Source organism: Eleutherodactylus coqui, unplaced genomic scaffold, assembly GCF_035609145.1.
Source record: "Eleutherodactylus coqui strain aEleCoq1 unplaced genomic scaffold, aEleCoq1.hap1 HAP1_SCAFFOLD_136, whole genome shotgun sequence".
Lineage (NCBI taxonomy): Eukaryota > Metazoa > Chordata > Amphibia > Anura > Eleutherodactylidae > Eleutherodactylus > Eleutherodactylus coqui.
In genome coordinates this window covers 197,985-225,003 of record NW_027102610.1, presented here as the reverse complement: position 1 = coordinate 225,003, position 27,019 = coordinate 197,985, and the positions used below count along the sequence as shown (strand labels likewise).

Here is a 27,019-nt window from a genome sequence, read left to right as displayed (position 1 = left end):
GATTAAAATTGCTGCATGCAGCGACTCTTCGTGGTGAGCCTATCATTAATATAGGCTGATCGCGAAGACCTTTTATTGCTTCCCCCTCCTCCCCTATGGCAGAGGGGGGAGCACTAAGGCTGCCTGTTCATGGGTGTTGCGGTTTTACGCCCGCGGGCAAGCAGATTTCTGTCGTGGAAGGACACTATAGTCACCGCAATTATCCTATCATTATGATAGGTTCATCGAGGAAAATATCGTGACATGCCGCAAATTTTATACTTGAGCGGAAAATTGTGGCGGATTTCCATTTGTGTACATCGGGCTGCGCTTTCCATAGTTGTCCTATGGCAAGCGTTCATTGTGTTACCCGCATGTGGATTATCGCCGCGGATAACGCAATGCAGAATTGCCCGTGGACAGGAGGCCTTAGGGCTTTTACCCACTAGCGTTTTTTTCATGCTGCAATATCGCTGCGTTCCCATTGAAAAAAGCGCAGCGATATCACAGGGGGAAAAAAATCCTCCATGACTCCAATCTGGCGATTAGAATAATCCCCGGATCACCAAACCTTCTGTAGTAATCAGTGATATAACATGTAAGATTGTATCGCTCAAGAAAGGCGTCCAGGCCCCTCTTATATTCTTTTACCAACTTTGCCATCACCACGTCCTCAGGCTGAGAGTTCCATAGTCTCACTGCTCTTACAGTAAAGAACCCCCTTCTATATCGGTGTAGAAACCTTCTTTACTCTAGATGTAGAGGGTGCCCCTTGTTACAGTCACAGTCCTGGGTATAAACAGACGATGGGAGAGATCTCTGTATTGTCCCCTGATATATTTATACATAGTTATTCGGTCGCCCCTCAGCTGTCTTTTTTCTAAACTAAATAATCCCAATTTTGATAACCTCCCTGGGTATTGTAGTCCGCCCATTACGTTTATTACTTCAGTTGCCCGCCTTTGTACCCGCTCAGGCTCTGATATGTCCTTCCTGAGTGCCCCTAGACCTCTTTTAATGCATCTGATGATCCTATTTGCCTTGGCAGCGTTACTTCAGTTAAGTTTACAGTTAACTAAAACCTCCAAGTCCTTTTCCATGTCAGTGTTACCCAGTGGTTTCCCATTTAGTGTGTAATGGTGACATGTATTTCCCTGCCCATGTGCAGAACCTTATATTTATCATTGTCCCTGCCATTTCTATGTTTTGCCTCTAGGTGGCAGAACTTACCTTACTATGATTTTGTACTTGCTATAGGGCACAGAGCTTTCCCTGTACAGTTCCACAGAGTTTATGGTTAAAAAAACCAGACAAATCCCATTACTATAAAAGTAGTTATTTTATATGAAACATAACTATGTTTTAACCAGCCAGCTCCTTTGTGAAGACCCGATGTCCAGGTGCGGATTTTAATTATAAAATCCGTGCGTGTCTCCTGCACAGGAGATCTGCGCGTCTTGCCACCCATAGGGATGTATTACCATCCGCATGGCAAGTAAAAGCATGCGGATATGATTTTTTTTCCAGTGTGCGAGATGCACGCATAGGAAGGAATCGCAGCATGCTTCAATTTCCAGCGGGTCCAACAGCGACGGGTTCTATTGAAATCAATGGAATCCACCCTCACCACAGCACATCTGCAGCTGTCACTGTGGAGGTGCTACAAATCCACAGGAAAGCAGGAGATTTGAAGGAAAAAAAAAAAGCCCAGACACATCCGCAGTGCTGAAGAAAGAAGATCCAGCCTGTACGGAGGGGAGCCGCGCTGGATTCGGTGAGGTAAGATAATGTTCTTCTCCTCTCCATGTCCCCGGGCACACAGGGATTCAGCAGTGTAATCCGTGCATGCAAGTGGACATAAGGCTTTAGGATTAGTTTTGACCACTCACAGATACAACTGAATATACAATTTACTCCACCATTATGGTTATAGTGTACAATCCACATGAATTAGGAGAAACAGAAAGAAACATAATTGCGGTTTCATGTCATGGTCAAAATTCTTGCAAATGGTGCAAATTTTCAGCAGTTTTTTTCCTACATAGATAAGTGATAATGATGCATTATAGTAGCAGCATTCTGCTGTTTTATTACAGCTAGGCTACTAACATGACCAGCCTTTGCAATGTCTTAACCCTTTCCAATCCACTGTCTGATGTCTGAAGACATTATGATTTAAGGCTGTACAGCTCCGATGTTAGAAGACGTCCATCGGGGTTCTCTTACTGTATATTGCCAGCCTCTCTGCTGTCGGAGCCTATCCAACGTGTCACCTCATGCAGTACTTGCTTTAGCCAACAGATAGCGCCATTGTATAACAGCAGAAAAAGAGTAAGTCCCCTAGGAAAACCAGGATACAAATTGGATTGGAAAGGGTTAATAGTTGTAATAATGGTATAATGATAAGGTCTTATGATTAAAAAAAGATCAATTGATTAAATGTGTTATAATTGAGAAAGCGACCTGGCTATGTGCTAGGAAAGTAAAGGGTTTTAAAGAATACCAATACCCCTTCCCTTTTATCCATATGGCCCAGACTGCGATCATGACTTCTCCCAGTCACAACCTGTGTCTGCAGAATTTGACACATAGACATCTGTGACTCCTCAATTTTCTAGCCACCTGCCTTTGTTTTGCATACTTCTACATAATCTTCCTATCCAGAGTGGCCCAGATAGTAATAAAGCATAAGAGTATTCCCTTTTTGTGCTCTCTGTAGGCACCACAGAGTAAGTACCACTTTTAGTGCCCCATACAAAGTAAAAGTGCCTTCTTTTATACTCTCACTAAGTAATAAAATCCTATACGGGCTCCTTTAAGTAACAATGCCCCTACTGTCCCCGTTCAGTAATAATAATGCCCCTCATGGCCACCTTCTAGTAATAAAAATAATGCCTCACTTGTCCTTCTTTTGGTAATAAGAATACTCCTCCTGATCATAATAATAATATCCCCTTTGCCCCCTATTGTATGCATTAAAATTAAAAGCCACATACACTCACCTGGGTTTCATGGTCATGTAATCGCTACGTCTAGTGCCAGTCCCTAGCATTGGTGAGGCTGGAGACTGATTGTAGCAACCACGTGACCGTGTAATGTGAAAATCAGTGCAAAACCAATGCTGAGTGAACTTCAGAGCCCATGAGCCGAGAAGACAGACCCAGGTGAGTAAATGTGTTTTTTTTATTTTATGTCACTTCTGCAGTCAAATTAAAAAAAAATTGTCACCCCCAGCACCGGCCCCAGGACCCAATCGACCCACTGGGAATTTTCCTGGTGAGTTCACTGGCCAGTCCACCCATGCCTATCATCAATAGAAGACCTGAGAACAAAGATCCCCATTTCAATTTTCTGGTTTCGCCTGTCGCTAGCTGGTAATTTGACTCATTTTGACCACTACATTCCTCACTGTTTATTAGCAAGAGCTAACCTACTGGCAGAAAGCTACACGATAAGATGTGCCGCTAAAGTAGAGGATGTATATATACATTGTAGCTGCATGGTGCATCAACAAATACAAATGCTGAAGGGGTTAATATTTGCAGTTTCAGTGCACTGGTGTTGATTGACAGTTCCTGATCAATTCTGAATTAAAAGGGATTTTAATATCATATAGCTACAAGAAAAAGTAAGTGAACCCTTTGTAATTAACTCTTTTTCTACATTAATTAGTAAAAAATGTGGACTGGTTGTTATATACAGGACAATTATAGACAAACAACTGTAGTTGCCTGAGGTTGGGGCCCCCACAGCTCTTGTTTGGCTATCTCATGTGGAATGTGTATGTGTGTATGTCTGTGTCATTGTTGTCCCAACCAACTTGTATGTTCTTGCACCCCTGTCACCCTAACCTGCTCTGTGTGTTGTGAGCGGTTTCTGTCTGGGTTAGGATTGATTGGGGGGCAGAGTTTAATGTAGGGAGAGAGACAGAGAAGAGAAGATGTGGTAGGAGAGATCGGACACAAGAGGGAAAGCTGAGTCTCAGACCAGCCAGTCTGAGCCAATCACAAGCCAGGGAGATAGTGATACAAAGATGGTGGACCCAGCCGTCAGAGAGACTTTTTCCTCCCTGCAGCAGCGAAAGTACGAGTCAGAGCAGACCCCACGGAATCTGGAAGGAACACAGGCCTAGGCATTGTGAGTGCAAATTATCCCAACTAGGTCAGAAGTCCAATAATATTTGTGTATATTTATTAAAAGCGCCAAAATTGGGCAATTTTTTTTTAAATTCTCATTTTTTCACATTTTCAATTGTAATATAATAAATATGTACAAACATACTGTACACATTTTTGCTAGGATATATATTTCCATCCGTTTACCTTATTTTGGATGCAGAGTTGAAAAGCTTTCGTTTTTTTAACCATTTAGAAGCCGTACAAATTTAACATTGATTACACTGCCCAATGATGATTTTGTTTCGGGCTCAAAATTAGCGTATTCTTATGTATTTTCATCTGCTGAATTCAAAAATCAACATAAAAATGACCGATTAGCTCTTGCTTTGGAGATACAGTGACATATCATTTCTTAGAGTTTACATTCTTATTTTGTTGGAGGTTTTTTTGGGGTGGGGGTAGTTCTCACACCTCTCATCTGACATAACACAACGTTCTCCATATGTTTGTAGGTTATAAACATAATAAGTGTTGCTATGACTGAGTTTCATATTGTTTTTGCTTTACCTTTTCTCAGAATTTCTGGTTTTGGAGTGCCTTTGAAGTGTAACATTTTCTATATCAAAATGCCACAAAAATGTGTAAATTTAGTGAAGAATTTTTGTTACATTTGTGGTGAAATTACATTTTCGTCTCAGAAACGCAATCTTATAAAGACTGCCTATCAGCATTATTTTGGTATGAATGTAGGGGACCAGGATAAGTCATGGGCTCCACATATATGTTTCAACTCTTGCTCAGTTAAACTACGAGATTGGCTGAAAAATAAAAAATTATCTATGGCTTTTGCCGTGCCTATGGTTTGGCAGTAGCCTACAAACCATACAGATGACTGCTATTTCTGCTTGACTCAGCCTATAAAGGAAGGATTGTCAATGAAGAAAACAGGAACAGTTCAATACCCAAATCTTCCATCTGCTATTCCACATTCAGATAGTTGACCAGTTCCTATTCCACCCCAACATTATGAGTTTAAAGTAGAAACTGAAGAAAGTGTGGAAAAAGAAGAACTCAACAAGCCTTCCACATCCCATGACCCTGACTTTGAGGTAAAAGATGATACATGGCACAGACTGAGTCACGCGGAATTGAGTGATCTCATTCGAAAGCTTGACTTGTCAAAGGAGAAGGCGTAACTTCTAGGGTCAAGACTACAGCAATGGAGTCTTCTCCAACGTCAGGGGGATCTGCTTCTTTTTTTCGGAATAAAACCAATCTGGTTGCTTGCTGCGACGTTAATGGCTGGATAAAATGTTTGAATCTGAACCATGATCCAACTAAATGGAGGCTATTCATAGACTCCTCCAAGCTTAGTTTGAAAGCTGTATTACTTCACAACAGCAACCGTCTTCCTTCTTTTCCTGTTGGTCATGCAGTTCACGTGAAGGAGACTTTTATGCAAACATGACAGCCCTCCTCGACTCAATTAAATATGCTGAACACAAGAGGAAAATCTAAAAGTCATGGTTGTACTCTTAGGAATGCAACTGGGGTACACTAAATACTGTTGCTTTTTATGTATGTGGGACAGTAGGGATAGGAAAATATTTGAAAAGAGGTCTGCAGCACTTGGAGTAGGGATAGGAAATCAAATTACATTCAAGCGGACTGGCCTGCAATAAATCTTGACTCTGCCGAGAAAAATGTCGTTGCTGAGCCTCTTGTGGACCCAAAAGATGTTCTTCTTCTACCCCTTCATAAAAAGCTTAGTTTAATGAAAAACCAAAATGGTAAGAATTTTGCCATGGATTTTGGTGCAGTTTGCCTTAGGTCTTAAAGGTTGAATTCTGCTCTCAAAACCCACATACAGATTTAGAATCCGCCATGTACACTCATTGTCAAAAAACAATCTCTCCCATAAGAGAAGTTGTTGGAATGGAATGAAACTTTCTCTCTGATATTTGATACAAGTAAGTGATTACAATATCAGTGCAAAAGGATAATTAATTGTGAAAAACTGACCCCTTGAAAGGAGGCACTAGTACCCTGCTGTATCGTCTCTATCTTGCATACAAGATTTGATAAGGGGGAGCATGGAGGCTCTAGTACCCTGTTGTACCGCCTTTTGCTTGCATACAAGATGTCATAAGGGTGGGCATAGACGTCTAATACCCTGTTGGGCTGCCTCTAGCTTGAATGCAAGATGTGATAAGAGATGCATGAAGGTTCAAGTACGCTGTTGTACTACCTCTAGCTTGGATGCAAGATATGATACAGGTGGCTATGGATGTCAGAGAAATTCTAAGTACAGCACCAATCAGGCCCACCCCACTTGCCCCGCTGCCGGCGGTAAAGAAGAAAACACCACACACGGAAGTCTGGTATAGTTCCTCACACGGGGACATGACTGCGCCGCGCGCTTTATTACAGATTACATGGGATCTCATACCCTTTGGTCTCATAACTAGAAATGGGTGATGAGCTCATTGGCTCAACTCCACCGTATAACCATATATGGAAAGTCCGGATTTCCGGCCTGAGATAGTGAAAGTTCAGATGCATAATTGAACAGTCGTTATCTTGATATGGCGCCTCTGGCTTATGTACAGAAAATCACGTATTCAATTAACTCCAGTGCAAAGAATCACCCACTCAATTCTAAGAAAGCAGCTAAGCATGCATTCTCCATATCTCTTCTCTCCTTCACTTTAACCTTCATCCAGTTTCTTTGGACATTCTTTCTCTGTTTGCCTTGCAAAGCATCTTGTCATATCTGATGTAAGGCGAAGTATTGTTTTTCATAGAGTTAGTACATATGAGAATAAAGTTAGTATACATATAAAAAGAAAGGCACATAACTATATCTATATAAATGTATATATTCCAGTGTTTTCTTTTCTACCTACAAGGATATATATATTTCCTTCTCAAACCCCCCTAAAAACTTAATACGGAGATCAAGCACCAGACCTTGCACTCTTCCTCGGTCGCCTCTCCCTTGTGTCAGGGTTTCTTCACTGCCCGTAAGTCCCTACTCCTAGGAGGGGGGATCCCTACCTCACCTCAGAAGGAGGCCATGGATTCCCTGGGCTTATTTCCGGGCATCCATACCCTCTATCTGTACAAGTTAACACCCCACAGGGTGTCCCCTCGCCGGAAGCTAAGGTCTTCTGCACTATCCCTAGGCAAATGGGAAGTCCACTGACAGTTCATCTTAGGAGATCGGGGCAGGCGAAGTACTAGTACATTTCTCCATTCTTCTGGTAACTTACGTGGTTGGCATTATCGGAACTGGCTCTTCATCTTTTTCAAACAAGGGAAATTTTGGTGTCATATTGTCCAGTCCCTTACTCACACTCTTTTTGATCAAAGGGATAATACACATACAGAAAGTTGCATACCCAACCTCTTTCTGCTAAAATCATATCCAGGGCCACTCTAGGGCCATGGATGCAGTGGGCCCTAACTGGTCAGCTAACCCTTGTAAAGCATCTCTGGTGTAGTTTACAAATCTCTGCCGATTGTAATAGATATAATTCATCCAATCTACATTATTATTAACAGTGACAATAGCAAATAAGGACTCAAAACCTGCTTTAATCTGATCTCAAGAATTAAATTCATCCCGCACCCCCCTTGGCACTCCTATTACATCTATGTATACATGTGGATCAAAGTTACCACCTTGAGTGTCAACATCTCTCTTAGCACGATGCGGTATTGGATTCTTACCCTCAGTGTACTCTTCATATTGCACATTTGATTGTATTAATTTGTTCTGAAACAGGGGGCTAGTGTACAGTAGTCAAAGGTGTGTGTTAGAGGAATTGTACCACATTATAGCATGTAAAGGATATGCAGGATCATGAGTTTTTTCAGTGCGAAGTGTGGATCCAAGTGGGCTTTCCTTCGAGCTTGACTGCAGTTGGGGTGGTAAGCAACATCTGGTAAGGACCTTTAAACAGGGTTTCTCTCTCAAACTTTTTACATAGACCCTGTCACCTGGGTTCAGATTGTGACACTCATCTGTAGGACCTGGGAGAAAAGCAGAGACTGCAGAATGCATTATTGACAATTCCTTGGAGAGACCTATGACAAAATTAACAAGAAAATCATTCCCCAAACTCTGATACTGTGGCATGTACCCTCCTAAGAAAAAGAAAAACCAATGGGAGACACTCAATTCAAGATTTGCCCGTTTTCTTCATTGCCTTTTGTATCTACTTTCCCACTACTCCGTGGATGGTAGGGTGTGTGAAAAGCCTGGAATATACCCAAAACAGACATGATGTGTTGCATTATTTCACCTGTGAAGTGTGTACCTTTGTTTGACTCAATCACTTCCGGTACCCCGTATCTGCGGATTACCTCATTCATGAGCTTCATTGCGGTTACCTGCTTATTTACTTTGGCAACAGAGTAGGTCTCCAACCTGAAAAACATCAACAACAACAACAAGCACATATTCATGCTTCCCAACAAGTGGGAGCTGAGTGTAGCCAATTTGCAATCCCTGAAATGGGTAGAGTGGTCTAGGCAAGTGTTATGTGGCAAATTTACTTCTGCCCTGTTGCTTACGGCAAAGATCATGCAAAATTGGACAAATGATGCAGCAGCTACAGAAAACCAAGGAGCCACCCGTCCTCGTTCATGCTTTGACATAGAGGTGCGTCTTTCCGTGCGTCAGCTGGGCCATCATGGGGCACAGGGACCGTGGTAGGCAAGTGCTGTTGACTGTTCACCATATGCCGTCCCTTTTTATTCCATTTTTCCTTTTCTTCCTTGCTGGCTTGTAACTGTAAAGTCTTTAGCATATCAAAGTTCAAAGTTTGTATCAAAGTCCAAATTCATATCAAAGTCCAAGATCATATCAAAGTCCAAGGTTTAGTCAAAGTTATTGTTAAATTCTTCTTTTCTTCTTTTCTTCCACGGCTTGAGGGCCGCTACTTTTGCTGTGTGGTCTGTGATGGTGTTGCCTCTTGCTTCTCCGGTGTAGGAATTGATGTGAGCTTTCCACTTTGTCGGGTAGAAGTAGGGCCTCCGTGAGACCGCTGCATCATTTTTAATTGGCTGTCCTGCTGAGGTAAAAAACTGTCTGGCCTTCCCTGTTGGGCCGTAATCATGAGCTATGCCAAATGCATACCGGGAGTCAGTGTAAAAGGTTGCCGTCTTACCTGTGGCCACTCTACTCGCCTCAGTGATGGCCTTTTTAGTTCCGCTTCTTGTACTGCGACATGCGGAGCATTCTGCTTTTAGGACATCTTGTTGTGTGACCACTACATATCCAGTGTGGAGTCGTCAATCACCCTGGTACCATCTATAAAAAACAACTCAAAATATGCATTGTTAACAAGGGCTTTCAGTAACTTTTTAAAACTTAAATTTTCTTGTTGCATCAATGCTAGACAATCAGGCTGATATTCTATTTCAAAAAGATCAGAATCTTGTTGCAAAAAATTTAAAAATGGCTGATTTGCAATACCTAGATCACCTATGCCTTCTCCTCCCCCCCCCCTTTGAACCAGGATACTCAATTGTAAGAAGAGTAGCCGAGTTCAAGGTAGTATCACATTGTAAAAAGATTTGATGGATGCAGATAAGGCCTGTAAGATGTTAGCACCAATAACAGAGACATGAGTTACATCGGGGCAGAATAATCTACAAACATCTATTAATATTGGAAATGTGATATCCTTTAAGCAAATTCATTATTAATCTGATCCTGCCTGCAATGTCTTATCAAATTTGAGAGAGAGAAAAAAAAACAAAAAAACTTTTACTAGCTGCTCAAGATCCTCACCCCCTCCCTTGTGGACAAGAGGGATGAAACATTACGTCCTTTACATCATCTAGCTCCACCCCTTCGATATTGATCGCTTGCGTCTTTTTTTTTCACACCTTCATTTCAGCTTAACCGTCCAAGCATCCACATCACAACCAAGTAAAGTCCCATGCTTGGGGGGGACCTCCATCCCTAGTCAATATCTGCATCACACATCCCACATTCATCACAGCCTGAGCACTGGGCATTAACTTTCATCCATCCATGCGCTCAAGTCTGCTCCGTCACCCCCTATTGAAGGTGTCCCAGTACACACAGACGCACAGACAAAAAAAAGTTTGACAAACAAACATACATCAGTTGAAAAACATTGAGGTGAGTGCTATAATGTTATAAAGTACATGATTCTATTGAGATGAGATTGTGAATGAGCGCTATCTTTGACAAATTATGTGAAAAAAGTTTGCTGAGTGACTGAGACATTCTCTCTTTCTTATTTACTGAAGCTATTATATGCTATATTAAACGCGAAAGTATTTTAGTTTCTGTGACCCTGAGTTTGGAGTGAAATCTGAAAGCCCCCACCTTTGTAAAACCAACTGTTATCTCTCCGAATATGCATTCACTGACTGAGTTGTTTTGCATTTTCAACCCCTGTATAAGTAAGAATATACCTTAGAAATTGCTATATTTCCTGCCTTGTAAGACAGTATAATTAATTAAATTCATTATAAGCTTTCATTCCATTTAAGCAAGCAAAGATATTTTCCAGGGTCATTATTTCATTCTCTCTACTTTGTTATCGCTTGACCTTGAAAACTAAACACAAGCTCTGCAGCTTCATGTAAACAATCTTTCTCATCTAAAAGCAAGCTCAGTTAACCATTTGCACATACAGTATATACATATATACACATATATATATCCATCCAGTATGGATTATACATATTATACACCTTTTCCTCTCTCTTTGCCAACAAATCACATGCATTGTAACCTTCTTCTCGACTTTGCTTGTTCCCCATATTTCTCTCCCTACCTAACTGCCAATGTAACCTTCAATAGACACTCTCCCGACACCCTCTTGATCACTTACTGTACTTTCCAACATTTCACTTACGGATACTTTACTAAACAAATAATGTGTACATACTTAACTTTCTCTGACTGTCTCTCTCTCCTCCTCACTCCAGCACTTTCTAGCAAACCTTGGTCTTTCAAGGCACGCTTCTTGGTCCTAAAGACCTCCTCCCAGACACCATGCTGTAATCTACCGTGCGGGTCCTTGTTACACATTTTCATAAGTTTTCTTACATTTTACACATTGGAACTCCTGTCTCTCCTCCACCAATTGATCCGCACGGCGGCGGCCCATAAAGGGCTCTGTCTTCTTTAATAAGATCTTACGCATATTAGAACAACAACAATAATAATAACACGCTCCATAGAGTGCATCCCTCTTAATTCCAAATTGTCAGCCCCTTATATACCGGCAAAACAACCGAGGGTCCTTTCTCCTATGGAACCAGCCTCACAGAATGCATCTCTCTGAAATCAAATCGTTAGCCCCATATATAAGGCAAAACAACCGAGAGTCCCTTTTTCTATGAGACCTATCTCATAGAGTGCATCTCCTCCTCAGCTAAACCATTAACTAACTAAACTAAAATCGAGGGTCCCTTCTTCTATGAGACCTATCTCATAGAGTGCATCTCCTCCTCTGCTAAACCATTAACTAACTAAACTAAAACCGAGGGTCCCTTCTACTATGAGACAAAATGAAAAGTAAGAGGAAAAAAAATTCTGCAGATACAACAATCTCCACTATTGTTAAAACACTATGGACTTCAAAGTACAAATAGACTACAGACTAGTTTCTGGGTGAGCGATTGGTGCACATATCACGGTCAGTGGTCCATGACGGCAAACCCGAAGCCCACACGAGTTACCGTGTAGAACTCTTAACCCAACCCGTCCGGTCACAAAACACAGATAGTCCCTCCTGCTGCAAGACTCGCAGTGTAAAACACAACATAAATATATGCTGGTCTTACCTGGAGTTCTGTGAGTTGATCAGGCTCGGTTTGCAGCAGGACGGCTTCCCCGTGGCGTGGATCCGGGTGGACAGGGCTGCACGGCTCCGGTTTTGTCGTCCCGGGTTTCGGCACCATTTGTCAGAGAAATTCTAAGTACAGCACCAATCAGGCCCACCCCACTTGCCCCGCTGCCGGCGGTAAGGAAGAAAACACCACACACGGAAGTCTGGTATAGTTCCTCACACGGGGACATGACTGCGCCGCGCGCTTTATTACAGATTACATGGGATCTTATACCCTTTGGTCTCATAACTAGAAATGGGTGATGAGCTCATTGGCTCAACTCCACCGTATAACCATATATGGAAAGTCCGGATTTCCGGCCTGAGATAGTGAAAGTTCAGATGCATAGTTGAACAGTCGTTATCTTGATATGGCGCCTCTGGCTTATGTGCAGAAAATCACATATTCAATTAACTCCAGTGCAAAGAATCACCCACTCAATTCTAAAAAAGCAGCTAAGCATGCATTCTCCATATCTCTTCTCTCCTTCACTTTAACCTTCATCCAGTTTCTTTGGACATTCTTTCTCTGTTTGCCTTGCAAAGCATCTTGGCATATCTGATGTAAGGCGAAGTATTAAGTTTTTCATAGAGTTAGTACATATGAGAATAAAGTTAGTATACATATAAAAAGAAAGGCACATAACTATATCTATATAAATGTATATATTCCATTGTTTTCTCTTATCTACCTACAAGGATATATATATTTCCTTCTCATGGAGGCTCTAGTAGTCTGCTGTACTACCTCTAGCTTACATACAAGATGTGATAAGGGCAGCATGGAGGCTCTAATACCCTGTTGTACTGCCTCTAGCTTGCATACAAGATGTGATAACGGTGGGCATAGAGGCTCTAGTATCCTGTTGTACGGCCTCTAGCTTGGATGCAAGATGTGGTACAGCATGCATGAAGGCTCTAGTACCCTGTTGTACCACCTCTAGCTTGGATGCAAGATATGATATGGGTGGCTATGGAGGCACTAGTACCCCGTTGTACCATCTCCTGCTTAGATAAAAGATGTGATATGGGCAGGCATGGAGGCTCTAGTACCCTGTTGTACCGCCTCTAGCCTGGATGCAAGATGGGATATGGGTGGGCATGGAGGCTCTAGTACCCTGTTGTACCACCTCTAGCTTGAATACAAGATGTAATACGGGAGCATTGAGGCTCTAGTACTCTGTTGGGCTGCCTCTAGCTTGGATGCAAATTGTGATACAGGGGGGCATGGAGGCTCTAGTAACCTATTGGGCTGCCTTTAGCTTGGATACAAGATGTGATACAGGCGGGTATCCTGTTGCATCATTTGCAGGGAACGGGGCTTATGGCTGGCATCAGTATTGTGGAGGGAGTGTGGGGACTCCCACTGCTTCCCTAAAAGAAGCTCTGCAACTTCCTCCTACACCAAGTCCCTCCGGCTCCTGATATGGTACTCCACTCTCCTGATGTACCACAGGATGGGGTGCCCCTGCACCAGATAGATCAAGTGCTCCTCGTCTATATAAATGTATGTCGTGTTTTTGAAAGTTGCCAACAACTCCTGCCTCCACGCTGCTCCAAACAGGCCTCCACACTGCTAAGAAGCTGATGAGCACGTCCGCTTAAATTTGCATATATTCCCATAGCAATACGCATGAAAATGCATCACAGAAACATTGCAAGACAACACAAGGCAATGCGAGAATACAGAGGGTCCTTAGGAACACATGGGCAAGAAGACATACCATTCTGAAACAAGACAGGACATGCTGCGGTTTTTAATTCTCGCAGGATCACATAAAGAGAAAAGTCGCACATGGGAATAAACACATTGAAAAAAATACATTTCATAGTTGTGTCATTTTCCGGGCTCTTGCATCGCAGAAAACTGGCGCAAGTTTCTCGCCTGTGTGATTCCGGCCTTAGAAGTAAAGAGACATTCATGTCTGAAAATTATTTTGATAGTGTATATTTTGATGTTCTGCAGCAGCTGTGGCACAGCACTAAAAAATACACCCTGCAGCTGGTAGGATAACGGTGTGAGAATGGCATTTTTTGCCACATTTTAGAGTCCTAAGGAAAATGATCATACTATATACATTTAGAAGAACTTTTATATATGGCTTTAAGCTAAGCACAAAACTTTATATTCCCAGTAAAGTAATGGAGCAGCTTAGAGTTAAGATAAGTAGGTATATTTTCATAGATGCTAAATAAACAAAAATTAACTTCAAAGTCAATTAGTTTGAATTATTATGTTTAGTTTACCTGTTTGTACAACAGCTTCTTGGATTTCGCATAAACATTCATCTTGAGCTCCCAAAGCTTTTCTGAAATTTAATTTGTTTTAAAGGGGTTGTCCGAGGCAAAACGCAAAATTTTATATTATTAGCCCATTCCCCCTGTCACCCCCCGTCATAAAGCAGCCCTTTTGAGCGGTTATAAACCGCATCCTACTTACAGTTTAGCAGAAATAATAACTTTTAAACTTCTCCATGTAAGATGGCGCCTGCGTTGTCCCTGGGTGCGTTCCACGGTGCAATGCTCGCTCTTCCTGGAGGCCTTCATGCGCGCTCCCGAGACGCCGGTCACGTGAGCAGGTGACTGACGTCATCGGTGGAGGCGTGCACTTGCAAATGAATGAAACGCCGCTCCAGCCGCCACATTGGCTGGTCGGCAGAAAGCGTCACAGCGGGAGGTGGAGTCTACCGGAGAAAACAGCAAACAGCTGTTTCTCCCATCTCTTGACCACACAGAAGCGCAGGTAAGTGCACCTTTCCGCGGTACTCTTTCATGCTTTTATTAGCACAGGATCATTGCCTTATGCAGTGAGTCTGTGCATGAAAAATGTATTGTGCATGCCCTGTATAGTAATGTGTCTTACATTTTTACAGTGCCTGCCATGTGCTGCGTTTTTTTTTTCCTGCTGTGTGCTGCTATCGCGACTGCAGTGTTTATTGTGCATGCCGCCTGCTTCCATTCGCCTGCCATGTGCTTATTTTTTTTTTTTTTGTGCCTACCGTGTGCTTTCATGTGCCTGCCGTGTATTTTTTTTTTCTTTTTTTTTGTGCCGGCTTTTTTTTTCTTTTCTTTATTTTTGTGCCTGCCGTGTGCTTTCATGTGCCTGCAGTGTATTTAATTTTATTTTTTTGTGCTTGCCGTGTGCTTTTATGTGCCTGCCGTGTGCCTGCCAGGGGTATTTATTTTTTTTTTTGGTGCCTGCCGTGTGCTTCTATGTGCCTGGCGTGTTCTCGTTTTTTTTGTGCCTGCCGTGTGCTTCCATATACCTGCTGTGTGCCTTCCATGTGTTTTTTTGTTTTATTTTGTTTTTTGCCTGCCGTGTGCTTCCCTTTTTTTTTTTTGTGCCTGCTGTGTGCTTCCATGTGCCTGCCGGGTTCTAACATGTGCCTGCCGTGTGCTTCTGTGTGCCTGCCATGTGCTGCTTTTTTTTCTGTGCCTGCCGTGTGCTTCCGTGTGCCTGCCATGTCCTTTTTTTTTTTTTCTTTTTTGTGCCTGCCGTGTGCTGTTTTTTTTTTGGTGCCTGCCGTGTGCTTCTTTTTTTTGGGGGGCCTGCCGTGTGCTTCCATTTGCCTGCCGTGTGCTTCCATGTGCCTGCCGTGTGCTTCCGTTTGCTGCTTTTTTTTGTGCCTGCCGTATGCTTCCATGTGCCTGCCTTTTTTTTTTTTGTGTGCCTGCCGTGTGCTTCCATGTGCCTGCCATGTGCTGCAATGTGCATGTGACTGCAAACTGCTTTGAATCAGCATACATTCCGCACAATTCATTCATACAATTATCATGCAATCTTCGGAAAATTTGCATGGAATAGACATAGCATCTGCATGCAATCTACACACAAACACTGCCTTCAATCGACACTATTAACCTGCATTCTACATACAATATGCATGCTATCTGCCTACAGACTGCGGATAATGCTAGCTATCAACAATCTGTCCACAATCGCCCAGTAATCAATCTAAAATTTGCCTAAATTATGCCTGCCATGGACCTTTAAAAGATTGTTATTAGAAAATGCTGCTGCTTCCATAACTGTTATTGAAGTGCCACTAACTTGGTGTTTTTTTGTTTTTTTTTAAAGTTTTTTTTGTAGTCCAATTCAAGAACAAACATGTACCAGGAAGATCTTGAATTTGAGGAGCTTGATTATTCATCCGATTCTTTTGGAGAGGTAAGTTTTTGCTGAAAATAGAAAGGTTGCAGCAAACCAATGGTAATAAACAGAATACATTTTTTTTTTTTTTAGCAGGACTTTTAATCTGATAGCGAGGAAAATGATGAGGATTTCCCCGAAACTCGGCATTATTCGGCGGTATGTGTTGAAATATGTATAAAATTTTTTTTGTTTATTGTTTGAAACCGCAACTATGCATCAGTCCTGTACAATTTATTATTTCAATACATTATTTCGTGTGTGTATATACATACACACACGTGTATATATACACACATACATTATTTCGTGTGTATATACACACATACATGCGCGTGTGTATGTATATACACACGAACGTACGTGTGTATCTGTATATACATACACACGTAGGAACGAGTGTATGTGTATATACAGTCACACGTAGGAACGAGTGTATGTGTATATACAGTCACACGTAGGAACGAGTGTATGTGTATATACAGTCACACTTAATTACGTGTGTACACACACATTATATTTAATATATATATATATATATACACACAGACACACGCGTGTACGTGTTAATGCATACACACCCGTAAGTCAGTATATACATACAAACACGTACGTACATCTGTGTATATACATACAAACTCGTACGTACGTCTGTGTATGTATGCACATATACATACAGGAATCTGTGCCCTGCCTAATAAGGATGATCATGCCGCTTTCAGCAACACCATACAATTAAAAATGTACCCCTTCCTTTTTTCCTAAAACATTAAATACAGTATTCTTCATATTAATCCCTTCTTAGGTTCAACAACAACTGGCAGACTCGCTATATGCTCAGGCGGACATAAGCAGTCTCCAGTGTTTTCAAAACGATCCGCAGGGTGCACCAGAAGCGGGTGCTTCAGGATCCACTGAAGATCCCCATGGCAGGCTTGCCAACAAAGAGTGGTGTCACTGTGGGCAGTGCATTTGCATGCCCACAGTGGCGGAGTGTGTCTGTTGTCGAGAACACAAAGTAGTCCTACAGATGTTACCAGAAGCTTGCGTATGTGTTACACAACATCCGTTATTTGCTCAGTATGCGCTTGTGCGCGAAAACATAGAACACGCGATAAGACTATCTGCACTGGTCACCCGGAGACAGTACGACACCACAAACAATAGGTATTTATTACAATTTTATTGTACAACACACAAGACAATGCAAGTATAATTTTTAACAAAGGAAAAAATTTATTTGAAAAGGAAAAAAGGTTAGTGAAAAAGGCAACATGGAAAAACATAAGATATCAATGCGTCTTTTTTTTTTGTTTTCATGTAGACTATTAAAATTTTTTTAATAAGTTTAGAAATATTAATATATTTCCTTTCGTTTTTTCTTAGGGTTATGCGTGTGGGCGCATATCGCTCTTTTACAGCGTGGATACATGGATTCTCGGGGAAAAACAATAGAATCCCCATACCAGCGTGTGTGATTAAATCAATACGGACAGCTTACCCTGATCCGCAAGGAAATTACACTGGTTTCCAGTTCTACATGGACCCGACTGAAAGCAATTTGGATTTCCAGTTGAACTTGTAGGATGTTTTAATTTGTGCAATTTTGTATTCAGGCTTTACAGATTTTAAAATGTTAATACATTTTTTTGTGAAATATAGTGTGTGGTTTTTTTATTTGGAACGTCTCGACTATAATCACTAATCGTTCTATCATTATGTATATACATGACTACATATGCGTATGTTAGTGTGTATAATATATACACACACAAACTGTGGGTTGTGTGTGTATGTATTTTGACACACATATATATCTGTATGCCTGTGTATCTGTCTGCCTCTCTCTATCTATCTGTCTGCCTCTCTCTATCTATCTGCCTCTCTCTATCTGTCTGCCTCTCTCTATCTATCTGCCTCTCTCTATCTATCTGTCTGCCTCTCTCTATCTATCTGCCTCTCTCTATCTGTCTCCCTCTCTCTATCTATCTGTCTGCCTCTCTCTATCTATCTGTCTGCCTCTCTCTCTGTCTGTCTGCCTCTATCTGTTTTTCTGCCTGCCTGCCTGTGTATTCCTTTGCAGGTCTCTATAAGGGAGGAGGGAGCTGTCCAGTGCTGAACCTTTCCCCTGCACAGCGAGGCAAGGCTTCGTTATAGCAAGGAGCTGTCGAGTGCTGAAGTCTCAGCAGAAAGTACTGTAATAGCTGCAATGCACTCCCAACATCGATGGTGTGATGGAACAAATAGTTTTCTTCACCAAAATATGTGTGGGTATATATGCGTGTACACACATATATATAGTATACGCGTGTATGTCTATGTATGCATGTATGTAACATACCCACAGGTGTGTGTGTATGTGTGTAATACATACATATATGCATACGTCTGCGTGGGTGTGTATGAGAGAGATTATATATATACATATATATATCTCCCAGACAGACGTAACCATGTACACATGTACGCTTGTACACTTGGACAAGTGGACACTTGGACAAGTGGACACGTGGACACTTGGACAAGGTGCGCGTGCGTATGTATTCGCAAACACATGCACCTACTTTGTAAGTCATGTTAGTACAATAACTTACATCAAAAAAAATTTGCAATGAGGTATTGGTTAATAAAATGACCAAATTAAGAATTTTTGTGCAAAAACATTTTATAAATATTATGGCTATACTTTTAAATACGAGTGTCATTAATTTGGTCATTTTACCGTACGCCCGCAATCCACGACAAGGATCCTCATTCTCTTGCGAGACCAATCTAAAAAAATTAAAAATTCCCTAACTAAAAATTCTACCGTAAAGGACCGAATTTTTTACAAAATTTAAAAAATTAATAAAAAATTTAAAATTAGTTAGAAACACCCGTGGAAAAATGCATAGGATTTATGGGATAAGACCGGCAACATTTCACATTGTACCAGTTATACATTCTATACAAAAAAGACATTTTATGCAGATGATTGCAAAGAGTAAAAAGGGATGTTAATGCGATTAACAAAAGGGACTAGAGGGCATAGGAAATAAATAAGGATAAGTGACCAAAATGTTAAATAAATATCACTATACACACATGGAAATAAGATTGCAACGCACATGTAAACTATACAAAAGACAAAGTAAGTAATAAAGAGACACAGATAAAAGAGACAGACGAACCGTTGAAAATTGTAGTTCACTTATTTACAATAGACAGACATGAAACAATGGTTGCACATGATACAAAAATATTACTAAATTTTTCGTTAAAGTGTGTTGGTTTTTTGTTTTGTTTTTTATACCCACCAAAATTTTTTCTTGATTACCTTGGAAATCGACTTTGAAATTTGTGAACCAATTCCTCTTCACTGGGTTTCACAACAGGTGCAATATTATGAGGGAATTCTGAGGATTTTGAATGCCAGGAGATGGACATCTCACCTTTGGCGAACATCACAATCTCACGAATTATGTCAAATACAAATGCAATGGACTTAGGCTCATAAAGAGCTTTCAAAATCCACTGCTTCCGTGCTTTTGAGTACTCCACTCGGTAACACTTCCGGTCCTCTATCCCGTCTTCTGATTGCGTTTTTCTGAGCTTTTGAATCCTACCTACGTTGTAATTGTGGTCTAGAACAGCAAGTTGCGTTCTAGCCACCATTCCGTCATAAAAAAAATGAATTCGTTTGGGCCTGTATTTCAATACACTTGCGTGAAAAATCTCCAAATCGCCAGTGTGACAAAAATTGGAAAGATGGCGGATGTCTTTCAGTAAACTTGTTTGCAGAACCACGGTTTTGAATTTGGTATGTGCTGTAGTGTTAGGGGCTAACCAAGCGGTGGTTGGTTCAAGAAGGGCGTGACTGCAGCGGTGATATTGGGCATTGTTCTCCCACTCGTGAACGTTGATAATGTGATTTGTTGCCGATTTCCATTTTTCTACCAGTAATTCTGGATTTTTTTGACTGGTATGCGAACACCACCACAGATGATTTTTGAGGCTCGATATCCACGGGGAAATGGTTGCGCAGTGTGTGCTTTTGGAAGCCACAAGCAACTGCTTGCCGACAGCTTTGGCCACATGCCAGACATCAAATTCATGCATAATTTCTGGGAATTCCTGGCGCATTACCTTACGTATGGAGACATGCCGATCAGTTGTGACTATTTGAATGTTTAATTCATCGGCGATCAATTCAAGTAGTGTTTTCCGGAATGCAGTGGTTTCGAGCGAAACTGACGAAGCAGGTGGAACAAGTTGTTCCACCGTGAAGCCCACAATTTTTTTGCTCTTCAACTCCAAAAAAGTATAAACGGTGTACTTTGCTGAAAAACCCAGGCTATCGGATTGCCCATCGCCAGCTAAATACAAGGGTGTTGATTTCATTTCTGCTATTAGATTTGCCCTCTGTTGCATCCAATGATTATCTATCACTGAGAATAATAAGTGATGTTGGTGGCGGTAGAAAGTGGTTTTTGAGATTCCTTGAAGTTTCAGAATATGTAGCATATTACTAACTTTTGCAAAATTAGATCCGCTAAGAAGGACACTGGAAGCAAGTAAAATGTTCCCCGCCGGGCAATTGTGGATGAGTGGTTGGCTTCGCCACAAGTTGCAGGTGTAGCCTCTTTCACAGAAAGATTTCACAATTACCATTGATCCCTTTGGGAAAATCTTGACATGAGTTAGTTTAAGAAAGCATTGATTTCGGTAAGGGCAAGGGATCATTGAAAATAAACCCATCAAGGAGCTTTTGAAAACTATGTACTTTTCTTCAGCGGATGGGTCCATCTCTGTTGGAGCTAAGGTTACAAATTCTGGAAAGGGGTAGCTCAAGGGGTTATTGGAATCAGAAGGAATGGCAAAATCCTCACTACCGGAACTCTCCGATGCCTGCGATGCTTTGAATGTCGAGTCGTTTTGATCAGAAAAAACACTTGAAAGGCTTTCCTCAAAAGTAGAAGCAGTATTGCAGCTTGAGGGTTGCATATTGATTCTATCGGCCTCATTGGCTGTTTTGGATATTGGGCTCTCTTCTGGTATCTCTTGGAAGGCAGTATTACCCATATTGGTTTTTAATGGTGTAGAAGAGCACGGAGTGCCCTGTGGGATTTTAAATGAAATTGGATTCCGGTGTGGACTGGCTTCTACTTCATTGCATTGGATGCCAATGCTTCTTGACTGGAGTTGTGTCTTGTGTTGCGATTTATTTGCCGCTGCTTGACAGGCCTTGCATTTACCCCTCCCTGCATTGCTTGCTTCGTTGTCGGTTTCTCTTTGCTCAAACTGTCTTTTGAAATTGACAATTACCTTTGCATCTACTGTACAACCTTCACTGATTACTGTCATAGGAATTTCTAGCTGTGTTTCATCACCTTGTAGATACACGTCGACTGTCATTTCTTGAACCGCGCTAGGTGCAACCAGGGTAGATTCTTCGTGCGAAGTGTCTTCGCGCGAAGTTTCTTCCCTCGAAGTTTCTTCCCTCGAAGTTTCTGTGGCTGAACTTTCTGGCTGCTGCGTCTCCCCAATTCTGCGTTTTCTTGAAGGTTCACCTTTCTTCGCTAACCGGGTCTCAATTTCCAACGCTGTTGGGAATATACTTGGCACAGCATTGGGCTTCAATTTTTTACGGTCGCCGACTGTTATATAGCAATCCTCCAAGAAATGTTTGCTGCACAAACGATAACTGTAAGAATCTTTTTTTGGGGAAATCTTAGTAAGCCACTCTTCAACGTCAACAAAGATGTGAGGAGCCTGCTGTAGCCAAAGTCTTGTTTTTTCGATATTCGTTGGAAAGACATGAAGACAAGCACTTTCGCCTCCCTTCTTCCAGTATGTAGTGCAAGTTGGAACCACGCAGCTAGGCATTGTGATTTTGTGTTTTAAAGTGACTGATCTGCTGTGTGTGGGAAAGAAAATGTGGTGCAAATACTCACCCTCCTGCAGTAACTTCGGAAGAATATCACGAGTCCAAACCCTGGAATCTCCAATGGCCACCGATGCGCTCCGACGTATACGCTCTGCATTTTAAAGACAAGAAGGTGTAGATCAACAGAGATGCTAAGCTACAACAACCAACCCACCCACCCACAGATACAGACCAACAGACACATCCATCCATCTGCACATACACATACATGCATGCATCCATCCCTATACACACACACACAACCACACACACATCCACCCATGCGGCCCCATCCATGCATCCACACAGACTTATGCACGCATCATCACGTACAAACACATCCGCCCTTGCGGCCTCATCCCAACGCCCATGCGGCCCCATCCATGCATCCACTCAGACTTATGCACGCATCATCACGTACAAACACATCCGCCCATGCGGCCTACACACATCCGCCCATGCGGCCCCATCCATGCATCCACACAGACTTATGCACGCATCATCACGTACAAACACATCCGCCCATGCGGCCTACACACATCCGCCCATGCGGCCCCATCCATGCATCCACACAGACTTATGCACGCATCATCACGTACAAACACATCCGCCCATGCGGCCTACACACATCCGCCCATGCGGCCCCATCCATGCATCCACACAGACTTATGCACGCATCATCACGTACAAACAGATCCGCCCATGCGGCCTACACACATCCGCCCATGCGGCCCCATCCATGCATCCACACAGACTTAAGCACCCATCATCACGTACAAACACATCCGCCCTTGCGGCTTCATCCCAACGCTCATGCGGCCTGCACACATCCATGCATGCATTCATTCATTCATTCAGCCTCATCCATCCATGCATCCGCACGCACTTATGCACACATATCCAGCCATGCATTTATTCATGCACCCCAGACACCTCACCCCCCCCCCAGCGCCCACAGCACCCCAGACACCTCACCCCCCCCAGCGCCCACAGCACCACAGACACCTCACTTACCCAGGCAGCTGCACGGCTTGGATTGTGTTCGTCCCGGCTGGCGGCTGCTGGTCCCGTGTGGCTCCCGGCTGCTGGTCCCGTGTGGCTCCTGGCTGCTGATCGATTGTCCCGGCTGGCTGCTGGTCGGTTGTCCCGGCTGGCTGCTCCTGGATAGTCCCGGCTGGCTGCTCCTAGATGGTCCCGTCTGGCTGCTCCTGGATGGTCCCATCTGGCTGCTGCTGATTCGGGGTGAAAGGCTAGACTGCTCCTTCACCCGTGTTTAAAGGGACGCCGGGAACTGAATAGCCGCCCCTGCGCGCTCCCGTGCAGTGATAGCTCGTCTGCGCATGCGCAGATGAGCTGTATCGCGTGGGCACGCTGGAGAGGCTCGTTCACAGAGGGAAGAGAAGAGACTGCGCAAGCACGTCTAAAACGGACTGGTGAAGAAGAAATTAGACGGCACCATGGCGACGGGGACACAGAGACAGCGCGAGGACGGAGACAAGTAAGTGAATAACTTCTGTATGGCTCATATTTAATGCACAATGTATATTACAAAGTGCATTAATATGGCCATACAGAAGTGCTTACCCCCACTTGCTTTCGCGGGACAACCCCTTTAAATGCTTTATGCAGGGCTCTTAAAAATGTACATCCTGCTTGTACCCAGCAAGATAATCATCATGTTATATGAGTAATGTATGGAGGGGGCAATATACATTAAAAGGAGCTTGGATAAACAAACAAAGGCTTCAGCCAAAAAAATAATAATGAACCCACAAAAGATAATTGGTTCACCAGCAGACGGTCTTTCAGAATGTTTGCACAAAACATAATCAATGTTAATACTTTTGATGGGTACATAATTTAGTTTTATGCTTTCTTTAGAATTTAGCATTTTGAAGGACTTGTGTACAAGGTAGAGCTGTAAGCACTGTGTGCTGCCTTATGGTGCCTCCATAAGCTGCCATATCAAGGATATTTTCTGCCGAGAAGCAATGGAGCATAATCACTCAGACTAGCATTTCATATGCTGATCTAAGTACTGCTGTTCACCGTGATCGATCAGATTTTTGCCAAATTGGATTGGGACTCTTGCAGCCTCTGGTACGGCAAGCTCCTGGGTACATTCATGACTACACAGGTGTCCACAGGAATTCTGAGCCTAAAGTTGGTCTTCTCAGTTTTTTTTGGATAGGACGTGATGCGGTTTCTATTCATACTTGTATCCCACATGATGTGGCTATGTTGGCTTAACAGTATCATTTGAGACATTACAGCAATTATATGATTGATCTACAAGAATTTATCACAGAGGCCATGCTGATAAGTCTTTGGCTTTACCCAGAAAGAAACAAGATAGGAAGATGAAACTTTACATTTATTCCACATACTCTCCACTGATATCAACACTCTTCTTACATCGGTATTCCAAGTTCTGTAAGCCTTGCGAAAAGAAGGATTTCGGTTGTGCCTCAAACCAGTCATCCGTACCAGCCATGGTATCAGAATTGGTGTGAATTTTGGTACTCTTGAGGTGTTTCTTCAGGTTTGAAAACAGATGAGAGTTGGAGGGAGTTAGATCTGGTTAATAAGGTGGGTGGTCAACCAGCTGGAAGCCTAGCTCCACCAGTTTTGCCGTGGTTGCTTGTGCAGTGTGAGCAGAGGCGTTGTCTTGCAGGAACAAGATTCCTTTGGACAGCTTGCCACGCCTTTTGGCCTTCAGAGCTGCCTTCAATTGGTCCAAAAGTTCAATGTAATACCTTGAATTGATGGTGGAACCATTTTGAAGGTAGTCCACTAGTAGCACGCCCTCCTTATCTCAGAACACAGAAGCCATCACCTTAGTGACTGATTTTTGCACCCTGAACTTCTTTGGGCGAGGAGAACCACTGTGCCTCTACTCTATTGACTGCTCCTTGGTTTCAGGGTCATACAAATAAATCCAGGTCTCATCCATAGTGACCAGTCAATCCAAGAAGTTCTTATCAGTCTGGAAACGCTGACAAATGGACTGGGAAGTTTTCACTCGCATGCTTTTCTGATCTTTTGTCAAACATTTGGGGACCCACTTTGCAGATAGCTTCTTCATGTTCAAATGTTCATGGATAATGACACAAACACGTTCACGAGAAATCCCCATGATGTCTGCTATTCCTTTAGCTGAAATTCTCTGATTCTCCAGTATGAGGTTGTGCACAGCATCGACGATCTCCAGGACAACAACCTCTCTCGGTCGTCCAGGACGTTCTTCATTATTGGTGCTGAAGTCGCCCGTTTTATATTTGGCAACCCAGTTCTTAACTGTAGAATATGAACGGCATTGATCCCCAAATGTCTGTGACATATCACCATGAATATCATTTACGGACTTTCCTTGCAGAAACAAGAATTTTATCACTCCTCTGCTCTCATTTGCTGTGAATATCGCCTTAGACTCCACCATTTTGTTTTCCCGACTGCCTAGATCACTGTTGCCATAAGCTACAAACAAAAAATTTTGAAAACATATATTAGACATATAAGGCTTTCATGTGATGTAACATTCGTTACCATAGAAACAAAAAAAGAACACAAAGCCAAAGACGTATCAGTTCTGTCTGGTAAACGGGGCTTTGAATACCCCGCCTCCAACAAAGCGAGCACTGTGATAGGATCGAACGCCGGCTATGACTGGCTGGCGCACGATCCAATCACAGCGCTCGCTTTGCTGGAGGAAGGGTATTTAAAGCCCCGTCACCAGAAAGAAATTATATAACATCAGAATGTGCCTCAAGCAATTATATGTATATAAATAAAAGTGGAAGGTGAATATGTAACTCACCTGGTGCTCGAAAGGTTAATTCATCTCACTGGGAGAACCCTCCGGCACCTGTTGTCCAAGTCGGCTTTAGGAAGTTTCTTTTTCTGTCCACTTTCTCCTTGGTGGGGAAGAGGCGTCCAGGGTAACACAGGCTTTTGCTCTCAGGCAAAGCCAGTTCAGGAATATCACTATATACTATTTAAAACCTACCCGCGCCATTATGAACTACGAAACTTCTATTGATAAAATCTTTTATTCCGCTACGTGTTTCAGAACTATTATTGTGACTTTGTGAAGTTTAATACATTGTTACACAGTTACATCTTCCGCCTTCCAATTCATGACGTAATGGATGTGGGAGGGATTCCCCTCTTTCTAACGTGAATCATCACCCGATTTAGTTTGGACCGCAAGGTGCGTCTCAATTTCTCTATCAACTTTATTGACCATCCTGTGATCTCAACAGGATTTATCTAAGTGCTCCGCCCTCAGTCATACACTGGAGATAGAATTCTTTTCATCATTATTATAAATTCATTCTTAAAACCTTTCCCTAAAACCATCTACCAGTATAATACTGTATAGATAAAATGTTGTTAACCAATTATATCTCATTTAAAAATATATTGTACACAAACATTATAAAATATGCATATGCATATTAGAAAAGCCTGTTAATAACCAGTGCCATCATAATCATAAATTAAGGATCATATTTAAAATATGTTACAATTAGAGATGAGCGAAAGTACTCGTCTGATGCTCGGGCGAATATTAGGGTGTTCGGGATGCTCGTTACTCTTAACGAGTACCACGCGATGTTCGGGTTACTTTCAGTTTCCTCTCTGAGACGTTAGAGCGCTTTTCTGGCCAATTGAATTTCTGGCCCTGTGACGTTCAAGCCCTATACCACCCCCCTGCAGTGAGTGGCTGGGGAGATCAGATGTCACCCGAGTATAAAAGTCGGCCCCTCCCGCGGCTCGCCTCAGATGCCTTGTGACTGAGTTAGCTGAGGGAAAGTGCTGCTGCTGGTGCTGCTGTAGGGAGAGTGTTAGGATGGAGTGTAGGCTTCAAGAACCCCAACGGTCCTTCTCAGTGCCACATCTATCCGTGTGCAGTACTGTGGAGGGTGCTGTTAGCAGTGTTGCACAATTTTTTTTTTTTCAAAATCGGCTGTCTGCAGAGCATTGC

At 42.5% G+C, this 27,019-nt stretch overlaps 1 long non-coding RNA gene across 2 annotated transcripts; it reads left to right on the top strand.

The window, feature by feature from the left end:
• The first annotated feature begins 3,353 nt into the window (after nucleotides 1-3,353).
• On the top strand, nucleotides 3,354-17,784 carry LOC136605436 (uncharacterized). 2 transcript variants are annotated; one of them, XR_010789983.1, is made up of 5 exons: nucleotides 3,354-3,607; nucleotides 16,056-16,145; nucleotides 16,221-16,286; nucleotides 16,933-17,294; nucleotides 17,514-17,784. It is a non-coding gene; the product is annotated as an uncharacterized lncRNA (long non-coding RNA). The 2 variants fall into 2 exon arrangements; XR_010789982.1 differs by lacking the exon at nucleotides 3,354-3,607 and having other exon boundaries at nucleotides 15,654-16,145.
• The last annotated feature ends 9,235 nt before the right edge of the window (nucleotides 17,785-27,019 follow it).